This window comes from Pristiophorus japonicus, unplaced genomic scaffold (genome assembly GCF_044704955.1).
Source record: "Pristiophorus japonicus isolate sPriJap1 unplaced genomic scaffold, sPriJap1.hap1 HAP1_SCAFFOLD_466, whole genome shotgun sequence".
NCBI lineage: Eukaryota > Metazoa > Chordata > Chondrichthyes > Pristiophoridae > Pristiophorus > Pristiophorus japonicus.
The window spans coordinates 118,916-132,440 of record NW_027254370.1 but is presented as its reverse complement, the minus strand read 5'-3'; the positions used below and the strand labels follow the sequence as shown (position 1 = coordinate 132,440).

General features: G+C 52.5%; 1 long non-coding RNA gene across 1 annotated transcript in view; it reads left to right on the top strand.

The window, feature by feature from the left end:
* LOC139252421 (uncharacterized) overlaps positions 1–13,212 on the top strand; it is a 372,936-nt gene extending 359,724 nt beyond the window's left edge. The window contains exons 6-7 of the long non-coding RNA XR_011591482.1: positions 12,863–12,919; positions 13,158–13,212. This is a non-coding gene — a long non-coding RNA (uncharacterized lncRNA). The remainder of the gene's footprint in view (positions 1–12,862; positions 12,920–13,157) is intronic.
* The last annotated feature ends 313 nt before the right edge of the window (positions 13,213–13,525 follow it).

The window sequence follows — 13,525 nt, the reverse complement described above, 5'->3', positions numbered from 1 at the left end:
AGTGTCTCAGTGTCCCAATGTCCTAGTGTCTCAGTGTCTCAGTGTCCCAATGTCCCAGTGTCCCAGTGTCCTAGTGTCTCTGTGTCTCAGTGTCTCAGTGTCCCAGTGTCCTTGTGTCGCAGTGTCCCAGTGTCCTTGTGTCTCAGTGTCTCTGTGTCCCAGTGCCTCGGTGCCTCTGTGTCTCATTGTCCCAGTGTCCCACTGTCTCTGTGTCCCAGTGTCCCAGTGTCTCTGTGTCTCTGTGTCCCAGTGCCTCGGTGTCTCAGTGTCTCAGTGTCCCAATGTCCCGGTGTCCCAGTGTCTCTGTGTCTCAGTGTCTCTGTGTCCTAGTGTCCCAGTGTCTCGGTGTCCCAGTGTCTCTGTGTCCCAGTGTTCCAGTGTCTCTGTGTCTCAGTGTCTCAGTTTCCCAGTGTCTCAGTGTCTCAGTGTCTCTGTATCCCAGTGTCCCAGTGTCTCTATGTCCCAGTGTCCCAGTGTCTCTGTGTCCCATTGTCCTCGTGTCTCTGTGTCTCTGTGTCTCAGTGTCTCAGTTTCCCAGTGTCTCTGTGTCTCAGTGTCCCAGTGTCCCAGTGTCTCTGTGTCTCTGTGTCTCAGTGTCTCAATGTCCCAGTGCTCCAGTGTCCCAGAGCCTCTGTGTCCCAGTGTCCCAGTGTCTCTGTGTCCCAGTGTCCCAGTGTCTCTGTGCCCCAGTGTCCCAGTGTCCTCGTGTCTCTGTGTCTCAGTGTCCTAGTGTCTCAGTGCCTCAGTGTCCCAATGTCCTTGTGTCACAGTGTCCCAGTGTCCCAGTGTCCTAGTGTCTCTGTGTCTCAGTGTCTCAGTGTCCCAGTGTCCCAGTGTCTCAGTGTCTCAGTGTCTCAGTGTCCCAGTGTCCCAGTTCCTCGTGTCTCTGTGTCTCAGTGTCTCAGTGTCCCAGTGTCCTAGTGTCTCAGTGTCCCAGTGTGCCAGTGTCCCAGTGCCCCAGTGTCCTCGTGTCTCTGTGTCTCAGTGTCTCAGTGTCCCAGTATCCTAGTGTCTCAGTGTCCCAGTGTGCCAGTGTCCCAGTGTCCTAGTGTCTCTGTGTCTCAGTGTCTCAGTGTCCCAGTGTCCTTGTGTCTCAGTGTCCCAGTGTCCTTGTGTCTCAGTGTCCCAGTGTCCTAGTGTCTCTGTGTCTCAGTTTCTCAGTGTCCCAATGTCCTTGTGTCTCAGTGTCCCAGTGCCCTAGTGTCTCTGTGTCTCTGTGTCCCAGTGTCCCAGTGTCTCAGTGTCTCAGTGTCTCTGTGTCTCTGTGTCCCAGTGTCCCAGTGTCCCAGTGTCTCTGTGTCTCTGTGTCCCAGTGTCTCTGTGTCCCAATGTCCCATTGTCTCAGTGTCACAGTGTCCCACTGTCCCAGTGTCTCAGTGTCTCTGTGTCCCAGTGCCTCAGTGTCTCAATGTCCCAATGTCCCAGTGTCCCAGTGTCTCTGTGTCTCAGTGTCTCAGTGTCTCAGTGTCCCAGTGCCCCAGTTTCTCAGTGTCTCAGTGTCCCAGTGTCCTAGTGTCTCTGTGTCTCAGTGTCTCAGTGTCCCAGTGTCCCAGTGTCCTAGTGTCTCAGTGTCTCAGTGTCTCAGTGTCCCAGTGTCCTTGTGTCTCAGTGTCCCAGTGTCCTTGTGTCTCAGTGTCCCAGTGTCCTAGTGTCTCTGTGTCTCAGTGTCTCAGTGTCTCAGTGTCCCAGTGTCCCAGTGTCCTAGTGTCTCAGTGTCTCAGTGTCTCAGTGTCCCAGTGTCCTTGTGTCTCAGTGTCCCAGTGTCCTTGTGTCTCAGTGTCCCAGTGTCCTAGTGTCTCTGTGTCTCAGTGTCTCAGTGTCCCAATGTCCTTGTGTCTCTGTGTCCCAGTGCCCTAGTGTCTCTGTGTCTCTGTGTCCCAGTGTCCCAGTGTCTCTGTGTCTCTGTGTCCCAGTGTCCCAGTGTCCCAGTGTCTCTGTGTCACAGTGTCCCAGTGTCTCTGTGTCTCAGTGTTTCTGTGTCTCTATGTCCCAGTGTTCCCGTGTTCCAGTGTCTCAGTGTCCCAGTGTCCCAGTGTCTCAGTGTCTCTGTGTCCCAGTGCCTCAGTGTCTCAATGTCCCAATGTCCCAGTGTCTCAGTGTCTCAGTGTCTCTGTGTCTCTGTGTCTCTGTGTCCCAGTGTCTCAGTGTCTCAGTGCCTCAGTGTCCCAGTGTCCCAGTGTCTCTGTGTGTCTCTGTGTCTCTGTGTCTCTGTGTCCCAGTGTCTCAGTGCCTCAGTGTCCCAGTGTCTCAGTGTCCCAGTGCCCCAGTGTCTCAGTGTCTCTGTGTCTCTGTGTCCCAGTGTCTCAGTGTCTCAGTGTCTCTGTGTCCCAGTGTATCTGTGTCTCAGTGTCTCAGTGTCTCAGTTTCCCAGTGTCCCAGTGTCTCAGTGTCCCAGTTCCCCTGTGTCTCAGTGTCTCAGTGTCCCAATGTCCTAGTGTCTCAGTGTCTCAGTGTCCCAATGTCCCAGTGTCCCAGTGTCCTAGTGTCTCTGTGTCTCAGTGTCTCAGTGTCCCAGTGTCCTTGTGTCGCAGTGTCCCAGTGTCCTTGTGTCTCAGTGTCTCTGTGTCCCAGTGCCTCGGTGCCTCAGTGTCTCATTGTCCCAGTGTCCCACTGTCTCTGTGTCCCAGTGTCCCAGTGTCTCTGTGTCTCTGTGTCCCAGTGCCTCGGTGTCTCAGTGTCTCAGTGTCCCAATGTCCCGGTGTCCCAGTGTCTCTGTGTCTCAGTGTCTCTGTGTCCTAGTGTCCCAGTGTCTCGGTGTCCCAGTGTCTCTGTGTCCCAGTGTTCCAGTGTCTCTGTGTCTCAGTGTCTCAGTTTCCCAGTGTCTCAGTGTCTCAGTGTCTCTGTATCCCAGTGTCCCAGTGTCTCTATGTCCCAGTGTCCCAGTGTCTCTGTGTCCCATTGTCCTCGTGTCTCTGTGTCTCTGTGTCTCAGTGTCTCAGTTTCCCAGTGTCTCTGTGTCTCAGTGTCCCAGTGTCCCAGTGTCTCTGTGTCTCTGTGTCTCTGTGTCTCAGTGTCTCAATGTCCCAGTGCTCCAGTGTCCCAGAGCCTCTGTGTCCCAGTGTCCCAGTGTCTCTGTGTCCCAGTGTCCCAGTGTCTCTGTGCCCCAGTGTCCCAGTGTCCTCGTGTCTCTGTGTCTCAGTGTCCTAGTGTCTCAGTGCCTCAGTGTCCCAATGTCCTTGTGTCTCAGTGTCCCAGTGTCCCAGTGTCCTAGTGTCTCTGTGTCTCAGTGTCTCAGTGCCCCAGTGTCCCAGTGTCTCAGTGTCTCAGTGTCTCAGTGTCCCAGTGTCCCAGTGTCCTCGTGTCTCTGTGTCTCAGTGTCTCAGTGTCCCAGTGTCCTAGTGTCTCAGTGTCCCAGTGTGCCAGTGTCCCAGTGCCCCAGTGTCCTCGTGTCTCTGTGTCTCAGTGTCTCAGTGTCCCAGTATCCTAGTGTCTCAGTGTCCCAGTGTCCCAGTGTCCCAGTGTCCTAGTGTCTCTGTGTCTCAGTGTCTCAGTGTCCCAGTGTCCTTGTGTCTCAGTGTCCCAGTGTCCTTGTGTCTCAGTGTCCCAGTGTCCTAGTGTCTCTGTGTCTCAGTGTCTCAGTGTCCCAATGTCCTTGTGTCTCAGTGTCCCAGTGCCCTAGTGTCTCTGTGTCTCTGTGTCCCAGTGTCCCAGTGTCTCAGTGTCTCAGTGTCTCTGTGTCTCTGTGTCCCAGTGTCCCAGTGTCCCAGTGTCTCTGTGTCTCTGTGTCCCAGTGTCTCTGTGTCCCAATGTCCCATTGTCTCAGTGTCACAGTGTCCCAGTGTCTCTGTGTCTCAGTGTCTCTGTGTCTCTGTGTCCCAGTGTTCCAGTGTTCCAGTGTCTCAGTGTCCCACTGTCCCAGTGTCTCAGTGTCTCTGTGTCCCAGTGCCTCAGTGTCTCAATGTCCCAATGTCCCAGTGTCCCAGTGTCTCTGTGTCTCAGTGTCTCAGTGTCTCAGTGTCCCAGTGCCCCAGTTTCTCAGTGTCTCAGTGTCCCAGTGTCCTAGTGTCTCTGTGTCTCAGTGTCTCAGTGTCCCAGTGTCCCAGTGTCCTAGTGTCTCAGTGTCTCAGTGTCTCAGTGTCCCAGTGTCCTTGTGTCTCAGTGTCCCAGTGTCCTTGTGTCTCAGTGTCCCAGTGTCCTCGTGTCTCTGTGTCTCAGTGTCTCAGTGTCCCAATGTCCTTGTGTCTCTGTGTCCCAGTGCCCTAGTGTCTCTGTGTCTCTGTGTCCCAGTGTCCCAGTGTCTCTGTGTCTCTGTGTCCCAGTGTCCCAGTGTCCCAGTGTCTCTGTGTCACAGTGTCCCAGTGTCTCTGTGTCTCAGTGTTTCTGTGTCTCTATGACCCAGTGTTCCCGTGTTCCAGTGTCTCAGTGTCCCAGTGTCCCGGTGTCTCAGTGTCTCTGTGTCCCAGTGCCTCAGTGCCTCAATGTCCCAATGTCCCAGTGTCCCAGTGTCTCTGTGTCTCAGTGTCTCTGTGTCCCAGTGCCCCAGTGTCCCAGTGTCTCTGTGTCTCTGTGTCCCAGCGTCTCTGTGTCCCAATGTCCCATTGTCTCAGTGTCACAGTGTCCCAATGTCTCTGTGTCTCAGTGTCTCTGTGTCTCTATGTCCCAGTGTTCCCGTGTTCCAGTGTCTCAGTGTCCCAGTGTCCCAGTGTCTCAGTGTCTCTGTGTCCCAGTGCCTCAGTGTCTCAATGTCCCAATATCCCAGTGTCCCAGTGTCTCTGTGTCTCAGTGTCTCTGTGTCCTAGTGTCCCAGTGTCTCTGTGTCTCTGTGTCCCAGTGTCTCTGTGTCACAGTGTATCTGTGTCTCAGTGTCTCAGTTTCCCAGTGTCCCAGTGTCTCAGTGTCCCAGTGCCCCAGTGTCTCAGTGTCTCAGTGTCTCTGTGTCTCTGTGTCTCTGTGTCCCAGTGTCTCAGTGTCTCAGTGCCTCAGTGCCCCAGTGTCCCAGTGTCTCTGTGTGTCTCTGTGTCTCTGTGTCTCTGTGTCCCAGTGTCTCAGTGCCTCAGTGTCCCAGTGTCTCAGTGTCCCAGTGCCCCAGTGTCTCAGTGTCTCTGTGTCTCTGTGTCCCAGTGTCTCAGTGTCTCAGTGTCTCTGTGTCCCAGTGTATCTGTGTCTCAGTGTCTCAGTGTCTCAGTTTCCCAGTGTCCCAGTGTCTCAGTGTCCCAGTTCCCCTGTGTCTCAGTGTCTCAGTGTCCCAATGTCCTAGTGTCTCAGTGTCTCAGTGTCCCAATGTCCCAGTGTCCCAGTGTCCTAGTGTCTCTGTGTCTCAGTGTCTCAGTGTCCCAGTGTCCTTGTGTCGCAGTGTCCCAGTGTCCTTGTGTCTCAGTGTCTCTGTGTCCCAGTGCCTCGGTGCCTCAGTGTCTCATTGTCCCAGTGTCCCACTGTCTCTGTGTCCCAGTGTCCCAGTGTCTCTGTGTCTCTGTGTCCCAGTGCCTCGGTGTCTCAGTGTCTCAGTGTCCCAATGTCCCGGTGTCCCAGTGTCTCTGTGTCTCAGTGTCTCTGTGTCCTAGTGTCCCAGTGTCTCGGTGTCCCAGCGTCTCTGTGTCCCAGTGTCCCAGTGTCTCTGTGTCTCAGTGTCTCAGTTTCCCAGTGTCTCAGTGTCTCAGTGTCCCAGTGTCCCAGTGTCTCTGTATCTCTGTGTCTCAGTGTCTCAATGTCCCAGTGTTCCAGTGTCCTAGTGTCTCTGTATCCCAGTGTCCCAGTGTCTCTATGTCCCAGTGTCCCAGTGTCTCTGTGTCCCATTGTCCTCGTGTCTCTGTGTCTCTGTGTCTCAGTGTCTCAGTTTCCCAGTGTCTCTGTGTCTCTGTGTCTCAGTGTCTCAATGTCCCAGTGCTCCAGTGTCCCAGTGTCTCTGTGTCCCAGTGTCCCAGTGTCTCTGTGTCCCAGTGTCCCAGTGTCTCTGTGTCCCAGTGTCCCAGTGTCCTCGTGTCTCTGTGTCTCAGTGTCCTAGTGTCTCAGTGCCTCAGTGTCCCAATGTCCTTGTGTCTCAGTGTCCCAGTGTCCTAGTGTCTCAGTGTCTCAGTGTCCCAGTGTCCCAGTGTCTCAGTGTCTCAGTGTCTCAGTGTCCCAGTGTCCCAGTGTCCTCGTGTCTCTGTGTCTCAGTGTCTCAGTGTTCCAGTGTCCTAGTGTCTCAGTGTCCCAGTGTGCCAGTGTCCCAGTGCCCCAGTGTCCTCGTGTTTCTGTGTCTCAGTGTCTCAGTGTCCCAGTGTCCTAGTGTCTGAGTGTCCCAGCGTGCCAGTGTCTCAGTGTCCTAGTGTCTCTGTGTCTCAGTGTCCCAGTGTCCTTGTGTCTCAGTGTCCCAGTGTCCTTGTGTCTCAGTGTCCCAGTGTCCTAGTGTCTCTGTGTCTCAGTGTCTCAGTGTCCCAATGTCCTTGTGTCTCAGTGTCCCAGTGCCCTAGTGTCTCTGTGTCCCAGTGTCCCAGTGTCCCAGTGTCTCTGTGGCTCTGTGTCCCAGTGTCTCTGTGTCCCAATGTCCCATTGTCTCAGTGTCACAGTGTCCCAGTGTCTCTGTGTCTCAGTGTCTCTGTGTCTCTGTGTCCCAGTGTTCCAGTGTACCAGTGTCTCAGTGTCCCACTGTCCCAGTGTCTCAGTGTCTCTGTGTCCCAGTGCCTCAGTGTCTCAATGTCCCAATGTCCCAGTGTCCCAGTGTCTCTGTGTCTCAGTGTCTCAGTGTCTCAGTGTCCCAGTGCCCCAGTTTCTCAGTGTCTCAGTGTCCCAGTGTCCTAGTGTCTCTGTGTCTCAGTGTCTCAGTGTCCCAGTGTCCCAGTGTCCTAGTGTCTCAGTGTCTCAGTGTCCCAGTGTCCTTGTGTCTCAGTGTCCCAGTGTCCTTGTGTCTCAGTGTCCCAGTGTCCTAGTGTCTCTGTGTCTCAGTGTCTCAGTGTCCCAATGTCCTTGTGTCTCTGTATCCCAGTGCCCTAGTGTCTCTGTGTCTCTGTGTCCCAGTGTCCCAGTGTCTCTGTGTCCCAGTGTCCCAGTGTCCCAGTGTCTCTGTGTCTCTGTGTCCCAGTGTCTCTGTGTCCCAATGTCCCATTGTCTCAGTGTCACAGTGTCCCAGTGTCTCTGTGTCTCAGTGTCTCTGTGTCTCTATGTCCCAGTGTTCCCGTGTTCCAGTGTCTCAGTGTCCCAGTGTCCCAGTGTCTCAGTGTCTCTGTGTCCCAGTGCCTCAGTGTCTCAATGTCCCAATGTCCCAGTGTCCCAGTGTCTCTGTGTCTCAGTGTCTCTGTGTCCCAGTGTCTCTGTGTCTCTGTGTCCCAGTGTCCCAGTGTCCCAGTGTCTCTGTGTCTCTGTGTCCCAGTGTCTCTGTGTCCCAATGTCCCATTGTCTCAGTGTCACAGTGTCCCAGTGTCTCTGTGTCTCAGTGTCTCTGTGTCTCTATGTCCCAGTGTTCCCGTGTTCCAGTGTCTCAGTGTCCCAGTGTCCCAGTGTCTCAGTGTCTCTGTGTCCCAGTGCCTCAGTGTCTCAATGTCCCAATGTCCCAGTGTCCCAGTGTCTCTGTGTCTCAGTGTCTCTGTGTCCTAGTGTCCCAGTGTCTCTGTGTCTCTGTGTCCCAGTGTCTCTGTGTCACAGTGTATCTGTGTCTCAGTGTCTCAGTTTCCCAGTGTCCCAGTGTCTCAGTGTCCCAGTGCCCCAGTGTCTCAGTGTCTCAGTGTCTCTGTGTCTCTGTGCCCCAGTGTCTCAGTGTCTCAGTGCCTCAGTGTCCCAGTGTCCCAGTGTCTCTGTGTGTCTCTGTGTCTCTGTGTCTCTGTGTCCCAGTGTCTCAGTGCCTCAGTGTCCCAGTGTCTCAGTGTCCCAGTGCCCCAGTGTCTCATTGTCTCTGTGTCTCTGTGTCTCAGTGTCTCAGTGTCTCTGTGTCTCTGTGTCCCAGTGTCCCAGTGTCTCTGTGTCTCTTTGTCCCAGTGTCTCTGTGTCCCAATGTCCCATTGTCTCAGTGTCATAGTGTCCCAGTGTCTCTGTGTCTCAGTGTCCCAATGTCCCAGTGTCCCAGTGTCTCTGTGTCTCAATGTCTCTGTGTCCTAGTGTCCCAGTGTCTCTGTGTCTCTGTGTCCCAGTGTCTATGTGTCTCTGTGTCCCAGTGTATCTGTGTCTCTGTGTCTCAGTGTCTCAGTTTCCCAGTGTCCCAGTGTCTCAGTGTCCCAGTGCCCCAGTGTCTCAGTTTCTCAGTGTCTCTGTGTCCCAGTGTCCCAGTGTCGCAGTGCCTCAGTGTCCCAGTGTCCCAGTGTCTCTGTGTGTCTCTGTGTCTCTGTGTCTCTGTGTCTCAGTGTCTCAGTGTCTCTGTGTCTCTGTGTCCCAGTGTCTCAGTGCCTCAGTGTCCCAGTATCCCAGTGTCTCTTTGTCTCTGTGCCCCAATGTCCCAGTGTCCCAGTGCCTCAGTGTCTCAGTGTCCCAGTTTCCCAGTGTTCCAGTGTCCCCGTGTCTCTGTGTCCCAGTGTCTCAGTGTCTCTTTGTCTCTGTGTCCCAGTGTCTCTGTGTCCCAATGTCCCATTGTCTCAGTGTCCCGGTGTCCCAGTGTCCCAGTGTCGCAGTGTCCCAGTGTCCCAGTGTCTCTGTGTCTCTGTGTCCCAGTGACTCTGTGTCTCAGTGTCCCAGTGTCTCAGTGTCTCTTTGTCTCTGTGTCCCAGTGTCCCAGTGTCCCAATGTCCCATTGTCTCAGTGTCCCAGTGTCCCAGTGTCCCAGTGTCTCTGTGTCTCAGTGTCTCTGTGTCTCTATGTCCCAGTGTCCCAGTGTCTCAGTGTCCCAGTGTCCCAGTGTCTCTGTGTCTCTGTGTCCCAGTGCCTCGGTGTCTCAGTGTTTCATTGTCCCAATGTCCCAGTGTCCCTCTGTCTCTGTGTCCCAGTGTCCCAGTGTCTCTATGTCTCTGTGTCCCAGTGCCTCGGTGTCTCAGTGTCTCAGTGTCCCAATGTCCCAGTGTCCCAGTGTCTCTGTGTCTCAGTGTCTCTGTGTCCTAGTGTCCCAGTGTCTCTGTGTCCCAGTGTCTCTGTGTCCCAGTGTCCCAGTGTCTCTGTGTCCCAGTGTCTCTGTGTCTCAGTGTCTCAGTTTCCCAGTGTTTCAGTGTCCCAGTGTCCCAGTGTCCCAGTGTCCCAGTGTCTCTGTGTCTCACTGTCTCAATGTCCCAGTGTTCCAGTGTCCCAGTGTCTCTGTGTCCCAGTGTCCCAGTGTCTCTGTGTCCCTGTGTCCCAGTGTCTCTGTGTCTCTGTGTCTCTGTGTCCCAGTGACTCTGTGTCTCAGTGTCCCAGTGTCTCTGTGTCTCTGTGTCCCAGTGTCCCAGTGTTTATGTGTCTCTGTGTCTCTGTGTCCCAGTGACTCTGTGTCTCTGTGTCTCTGTGGCTCAGTGTCTCAGTGTCCCAGTGTCTCTGTGGCTCTGTGTCTCTGTGGCTCTGTGTCTCAGTGTCCCAGTGTCCCAGTGTCCTCGTGTCTCTGTGTCTCTGTGTCTCAGTGTCTCAGTGTCCCAGTGTCTCTGTGTCTCATTGTCCTAGTGTCTCTGTGTCTCAGTGTCTCAGTATCCCAGTGTCTCTGTGTCTTTGTTTCTCTGTGTCCTAGTGTCCCAGTGTCTTAGTGTCTCACTGTCCCAGTGTCCCAGTGTCCTCGTGTCTCTGTGTCTCTGAGTCTCTGTGCCCCAGTGCCCTACCAGTTAGGTTAGCCCAATCAATATGTAGATTAAAGTTGCCCATGATAACTGCTGTACCTTTATTGCACACATCCTTTATTTCTTGTTTGATGATGTCCCCAACCTCACTACAACTATTTGGTGGTCTGCACACAACTCCCACTCGCGTTTTCTGCCCTGTGGTATTCCGCAGCTCCAGCCATAGCGATTCCACATCGTCCACATCATTGCACTGTGACCTGGTTTCTGCTGCACCGATGTTACCTGCGGGATACTGCGGGCAATGCGGAACTCCTGGGCTCAGGGAGCTGCTGTATTAAGTCATCAACTTACAATGCAGACTCGCTCGGATCCTGCCTGGGGACGGAATTCAAATATGAAGAAAGAATTCAAAAATGGTGCGCTTTTTCCAAACAACGCAAATGACGGGGCGATATGATAAAAACTATGAAAGAGTAACTAGTAATGGACTCCCTCCAGTCCGTGAACAGTCCAGAATGAGGGGCCATAGATTCCAGATTAACTGTGAGAGATGCAATATAGGGGGCGGGGGAAGCACCTTCACACAGAGAGTGGTGAGGCTGTGTGTGGGAGATCTCCCGGTGTGTGTGGGAGATCTCCCGGTGTGTGTGTGGGAGATCTCACGGTGTGGGAGATCTCCCGGTGTGTGGGAGATCTCACGGTATGTGTGGGAGATCTCCCGGTCTGTGTGGGAGATCTCACGGTGTGTGTGGGAGATCTCCCGGTGTGTGTGTGGGAGATCTCCCGGTGTGTGTGGGAGATCTCCTGGTATGTGTGTGGGAGATCTCACGGTGTGCGTGGGAGATCTCCCGGTGTGTGTGTGGGAGATCTCCTGGTGTGTGTGGGAGATCTCCTGGTGTGTGTGTGGGAGATCTCACGGTGTGTGTGGGTGATCGGCTGGTGGACATAATGACATGTTATGACAATAATCTGGGATGTAGTTTACTGGCTAACTGATCGGAATCTCAGCATTTGGCAGCAAGTTCAATACCAGTGAAGGCCTTGTGCACAAACTGTCACTGAGAGAAGAGAGAGGAACAGTAGAAAAGATTGCTGTCTGTTTATATTTTAATATAATCGGCAAAAGAACCAGAGGGCAAATTAGGGGAATTTGTTTTCCGCAGCGAATTGTGATCTGGAACGTGATGCCTGAAAGGGCGGAGGGACACAATTCAATAGTAACTGAATTGGATATAGGGTTTATTTCTAGGGGGATGGAATTCAAAAGTCGTGAAGTTATGCTAAACCTGTATCGAGCCTTGGTTAGACCACACTTGCAGCACTGGTCGCCATATTATAAAGAGAATATCGAGGCACTGGAGAGGGTGCATAGGAGATTTACAAGGATGATACCAGAAATGCGAGGGTATATATATCAGGAAAGGATGAGGGCTGAGGGGTGACCTAATAGAGGTCTTTAAAATGATGAAAGGTTTTGATAGAGTGGATACAGAGAGAATGTTTCCACTTGTGGGGAGGAGCAAAACTGGAGACCGTCAATATAAGGTCGTCACCGGGCGTTCAATTTGGGAGTTTAGGCTTAACTATTTTGCCTGGGAATGTAAGTTGTGAGGAGGATGCAAAGAGACTTCAAGGGGATATAGACAGGCTAAGTGAGTGGGCAAGAACATGGCAAATGGAATATTATGGAGAAATGTGAAGTTATCCACTTTGGTAGGAAAAATAGAAAAGCAGAGTATTATTTAAACGGTGCGAGATTGGGAAATGTTGGTGTCCTTGTACACAAATCACTGAAAGTTAACCTGCAGGTACAGCAAATGGAATGTTGGCCTTTATTACAGGAGGATTTGAGTATAAGAGTAAAGACGTCTTACTGCAATTATACAGGGCCCTGGTGAGACCACACCTGGAGTATTGTGCACAGTTTGGGTCTTCTTACCCAAGGAAGGATATAGTTACCATAGAGGGAGTGCAACGAAGGTTCACCAGACTGATTCCTGGGATGGGGGGATTGTCCTACGAGGAGAGATTGAGTAGACTAGGCCGATATTCTCTAGAGTTTAGAAGAATGAGAGGTGATCTCATTGAAACATACAACATTCTTATCGGGTTTGACAGGGTAGATGCAGGGAGGATGTTTCCCTGGGCTGGGGAGTCTAGAACCAGGGGTCACAGTCTCAGGATAAGGGGTCGGCCATTTAGGACTGAGATGAGGAGAAATTTCTTCACTCAGAGGGTGGTGAATCTTTGGAGTTCTCTGCCCCAGAGGGCTGTGGAGGCTCAGTCTTTGAGTATATTCAAGACAGAGATCGATAGATTTTTGGATATCAAGGGAATCGAGGGATATGGGGACAGTGCAGGAAAGTGGATTGAGGTCGAAGATCAGCCGTGATCTCATTGAATGGTGGAGCAGGCTCAAGGGGCCGAATGGCCGACTCCTGCTCCTATTTCTTATGTTCTTATGCCCGGAGGTTGGTGTGAGTGTGGAACTCTTTGCCACAGGGAGTGGTTGAGGCCAATAGTATTGATGCATTTAAGGGGAGGCTGGACAAGCATATGGGGGAGAAGGGAATAGAGGATTACGCTGATAGAGTTAGATGAGGAAAGGGAGGAGGCTCGAGTGGAGCATAGACTGGTTGGGTTGAATGGCCTGTTTCTGTGCCGTATATTCTGTGTAATTCTGTATATACTTGAAAAGGATAAAAAAATACAGGACTATGGGGAAAGCGCAGGGGAGTGGGACTAATGGGATCGCTCTTTCAAAGAGCCAACACACACATGATGGGCTGAATGGCCTCCTTGTGTGCTGTGAGATTCTATGTTGTTTAATATTTTGGACTATTGGAATCTCTGTGCCCAGTGTTGCAGTGAATTATACTGCCAGCTTTAGCCACTGGTCTCTGGTGTACCTGCTGACCTCTGGTGGGACAAGTATGGGCTCTGCCATTGGTCTTCGGTGTCCCTGGGCTAGGAAAGGAAATAAACAGGTGGGTGCTCCTCACTGCTACCCTCTGCATGCGCCTTTCAGGTGTGGTCCATGACCACCCCAGGTCGATGTGTACAGGATAGGCCAAGTGCTCGGGAGCAGCAGCACTGAACCCCAAACCTTCAGCCAAGCAGTGGGGCTGGGCACAAATCCAGTCTGGCTGTAGGCCAAGGCCCTAAATCCGTGATTGGTCTTTACCAGCCAGAGGTCAAAGTGCAGCAGCTTCTAAACTGGGGAAATGAAACACAGGCTCTGAAATTTGTTCCATGACCAACTATATCTCTGAACTTTATTGCAGTGCCCAGCCTCGTGCCCTCCTGGACTGAAAGGCCCACAAGGACTTCAGGGGCTCAAGGTAAGTCTCTTTATTTCACATGGACCTAAAAGTGATGTTTATTGTGTACGTTATAAAATATAAGTCGTTTAACACCACTTAACGAAATATTGAAATACAAATTGTAAATATTACGAAAGCTTGCCACTGCAGTGTCGAGGTGACCATCATGGCACGCTCCATGCCAGCATGGTCACTGTCTCGGCAGAAGTCGAATGAACAGCGATTAACCAAACAACCGCCACATTTTCATTCACAGGGACACAGGGGGCGATCGGGGCCTTTCGGAGATTCCGGTAGACAGGGACCCTCGGTGAGTATCTTACAGACCATTCCTCAATATAGCTCTGTGGTATCATACAAACACTCACACTGTCTTATTACTTCCTTCGCCCTGTTGTTTTAACAGATGGCACAAGCTGGTGACTTGAACCGAGCTCCATTACAATGGTGCAGAGGGGAGTTTGGTACATTAAGCGTTTGTCTGTAACATCAGACATTACTACCATTGAGAATTGTGTGTGAACAGGGAAAGTGAGAGACAGCAGGCTGGTTTTGGGCTGTGTGTGGCCTGAGTTGGTGCCCAGAGGGCGCAGTAATGCGAGTGTCGGAGTTGAGCAACCGGAC